This window comes from Tupaia chinensis, unplaced genomic scaffold (assembly GCF_000334495.1).
Source record: "Tupaia chinensis unplaced genomic scaffold, TupChi_1.0 Scaffold000316_1, whole genome shotgun sequence".
Taxonomy (NCBI): domain Eukaryota; kingdom Metazoa; phylum Chordata; class Mammalia; order Scandentia; family Tupaiidae; genus Tupaia; species Tupaia belangeri.
This window is the reverse complement of record NW_006159809.1, coordinates 1164735-1168748: the sequence shown is the minus strand read 5'-3', so window position 1 is coordinate 1168748 and position 4014 is coordinate 1164735. Positions and strand designations below refer to the sequence as shown.

The 4014-nt window shown below is 37.2% G+C and overlaps 1 protein-coding gene across 2 annotated transcripts in view; it reads right to left on the bottom strand.

Annotated features, from left to right (window-relative positions):
- LRRTM4 (leucine rich repeat transmembrane neuronal 4) overlaps window positions 1-4014 on the bottom strand; it is an 847085-nt gene that overhangs the window by 224128 nt on the left and 618943 nt on the right. Inside the window, exon 2 of one of the 2 annotated variants that reach the window (XR_003549825.1) lies at window positions 634-756. The exons of the other annotated variant lie outside the window; for it this stretch is intronic. The gene's annotated coding sequence lies outside the window, so the exon portion shown is untranslated. The remainder of the gene's footprint in view (window positions 1-633; window positions 757-4014) is intronic. 2 annotated transcript variants of the gene reach the window in all.

Genomic DNA, 4014 nt, shown 5'->3' with positions numbered 1-4014 from the left:
ATGCCAACTGACGATATCGTAAATACTGAGAAAATTATACAGTACTAAAATTCTCAAGACTCCCATTGCTGGTTTCTTTTCCATTAAAATGGTAACCAGAATAGGTTGGGTTCTTAATCTACAAGTGTACTATTGATCTACAAGAAGTTATATAAATTTAGTAATATTTGTGACATCTATGAATATTAAAAAGATTATAGAATTACTGTTACCCTTAGCTTAATAATCCCTGAAAAATAATTGGTTTGCATTATGAAACTTGCAGTTTCTCACAAAAGGAAAATACCCTGAAGCAATTTCACACTATCTTCACATATGTTCTGCCAAAAGTTATATAAAGCTGAACCTCACAGCCTAGAGCTGTAGCGATGTAATTAGATTTCTATTTTGCAACTGAATATGCTGATTTCATTGGAAGGTGTTTAGTGATATATTTTGCTTATTATGCCAAAATGTCATGGTTAGAGGTTGAAGAAGTTGAATTATAACTAATTACACAGTTTCAGGGAATAACTTTGAGATAAGAGTAGAGTGGATTTACCTTTGAGATGTAAATGAGGCCCACTTACGTCATAGGATCATGACTCATTTGTTCTTTGGAACCTACCCCGCCATACAATCTCTAGAACTTACAGGGCAGAAAACATGATGGTAGTACAAAGCCGCATGTAAGGTGGGTTGGTGATTTGATGATTGGCATGCTCTAAGGTTCCCAAGATAGCGACTGGAGCAACACTAGCTGCAGTGGTGCTAATGCTGGAAGAGAGCACAGGTGTGTTTGGTGAGCAAAGTCTTTTATCAGACAGATAAAACAGACTCTTAATAGGAGACTTTCTTAAAGTCTGTTCTGGAGAGCATTTGTTTCTCCAGCAGCCTGTGTGTTTGCTAATGCACCTTCTTAGCCCAACATAACCAAATCAGAATGTGTTAAGTGAGAGTCCTGGAATATGTACTTCTGACAAGTACCCTAAGCAATTCTTAACGGACTCTGAAGTTTGGCAACCATTGATCTAAAGTTTGGTGACAGGCACTTGGGAGAGGCAAGCAGATGACTGACGGCACTACATCCTGTACAGGATATCAGTACAGGAAAGCCAATCACTGCATCTGGGAAACTGGGAGCAATTTGGACAGGTAATTGATATGAGGTGCCTGCAGGCAGAGCAGTGGTAGGACACCAGTCCCAAGGAAGAAACCATAGCAGTGGGGTCACTTGTTGGAGTACTATTGGAACAAACGAGATAGCAAAAAGAACTAATAAGTTACTTCGGAATTGAGAACCTGGGGTGAGAGTTTAACCATATCAAGTGTATTTAAATTTATTTACAAATATAGTGCACTCAATCATGCATTGGTGTATTTTCTTCAAAGTGCCATTGATGCATAACGGTAGAAAAGAACAGAAAATATCTCTCTTCCCTAGCCTGAGAAATATATGGACCAAAATAATAATAATAATAAACATTAACATTTGAGTTTTTCTTAATTTAAAACTTCATTTATTTAGCCATATTAGGATTTAGTAATCAAAGAAAATAGGAAGACAGTGACTTAAAAATGGAGAAATGGGAACCAGCAGGTGGATTGAGGGTTAAGGCATTGGACTCTCACATGTCAAGCCATGTTTCAAGTCCTGGCCCAAGTCCCTTGAAAATCACACTGGGGGCATATATGTGCATGGCCAAAGTCCCAGAGGAAAATGAAGTGAATGGGATTGCAGCATTTCTATACCTGCTGAGAAATTTTGAGTTTTTAATGGAAACTTTTCAATGATTATTTACTTTTCTATGAGGACTGATGATCATGGTGATAAGTTCTATTTCATTCCACAGATTGTGCTGTGTCAATGACTTGCAGGGAAATGGAAACCTCTATTGTAGGGCTACCATCTACCATCAGTATTCTTTTATGGTCTCCATTTAAAATGTATCACTAGAACTTGGCCATTATTCTAGCACTTTTCCAGGAGGAAGCCACTCCTGTAACTGATGTCTTCACGGAAAAATTTGTCTTAGTCAAAAGAAGAAACCTGGTAGTAGTTCCAGGAGAAATCCTGATCAAATCTGCTCATCCAGTTAGATGAGAGAGCTGGGAAGAGGAGAGGAAAGAACGGGGCCTGCCAGTATGGATATGTGGGACATTCATTTCTGAGCCTCTCAGCAGAGAATATAAGCTCCTAGTTAATAATACTTAAGAGTTACCTGTGACTTTCTGCTTTGTTGGAATTATAGGGAATTTATTCACTAACTGAAACCTTCTTTTTTTTTTTTTTTCCTTAAGAGAGAGATTTTTACTATTAGGGTGTGTGCGTTTACCAGAGAAACAGAGACAGAGACAGAAAGCAATGAACCACCTCCCACCCCTCCCCAAGGGGATGGCAACACTGAAAACCCTTCGCCTCGATTCTCCTTCAGGATTTTGGGCATGCGCACATACATGACAGGTATGAGGTTCAGGTCACTGAACCATTGGTACATGAAAGTACAATGCCTTAATCACCACGCCACCTGCTGGGCCCCTGATTTTTTTTTTTTAACCTGCTGTGTGCCAGTGGAAGTATAGGCAGATTTGTAAAGAAGACTACCAATATCTCTCACATTGTTGCATTTGGAATCTCTAATGGCAAACTTCATGTTTAATTTTATGTTACCTTACATAAAAGTGTTTTTCTAACTAAAATCATGAAGTATAACTATGACAACATGTTTGTAAGAGATAATTCTGTGTTTTCCTTTCCTGTGTTCTCTCTAAAAGACAAGCTAGAATATTGTAGAAAATATTTTTTTCCAACAGTATTTGAAAAGATTATATTGTCTTAATAATAAAACATTTGGGAATGTTTTCTATGATACTAAAACAAAGAAATCAGGTTTGGACCCTTTGAGGTGGATGGGAAACCCAACAAACTCAATTTAACACATAAAAAGTAGTATATTTGATGGTAGTTGTAAGGGCATTCTGACAACCAACAAAGAAAGGGTTGGAAGATCAGTGGCCTTGAATTAAAATGATTAGAATGTGATTTCTATCATCCCTAAATGCCTTGAAAGCAGTAATTACACAGCGTCCCATATTGCCCTATAGGCAATTTTCTATCATTTCATTATGTCTATAAAGTAGACGAGTACGAGTTGTCCCAGTTTCCAATTAGATTAAATTGCTGAGTTTTTGTTTATTTTTGAAATATTCTTGAGTGGTGAAAATAGTTTCTCAGAAATTTTGGCTGTCTGTTACATAACCTAGAGAGTGCGTGTCACATTAGAAATGTGTTCTCTTTGGAAGGTAGACATGTGGTTTACTTTCCCCACTGTCTAACGTTTCCAGATGGAAAGAACTCTTCCTCAGTATTTGGAACACTCTGCCCAAGAAGACGCTGACTTTCCTAGGAGACAAAGAGTATCACAGGCCACATCACTTCAGATGAGCTCTTACACCGACTTTTGATGGGAATGCTCATTTCTATTCTATCAGTGCTAATACAACCGAATAACCCATTTATGCAATTTTCCATCTTTCTACAAGATGGATGAGTAAGCTTAATGTATAAAGGATGACAAAATGAAATATAGAAGTCTGGACAGAACAGAATAACCAAGGTAGCGCATACAATTACCAGCGTCTGTCAATCCATCTCTATCATTTGTCATTCATTCTATTACTAATTCTCACAGTTGAAATTATGTGTCATGGGATAAATGTAATGAAAAGTTACTTTTCAGGTTTTGTTAAATAAGGGATCAATGAAATACACAATCAGAAAAAAAAATGCAATGGGTGTTACTTGTCATTTTCACATTTTCGAGATGGAAGAAAATGTTCTCTTTGGGAAAAGTAGTCCTGCTAGGAATAAAGTACTTAAGGAAAATAATTTCCAGTTGCTTAGTGGAAGGTTTCACCATCTGTTCAGATAAATGTGTACCTGTCTAATGCTGTGTCACATTATTAATGCATTTCCTCATACATACACACACACACACACACACACACACACACAGATACATATATATATGAGTT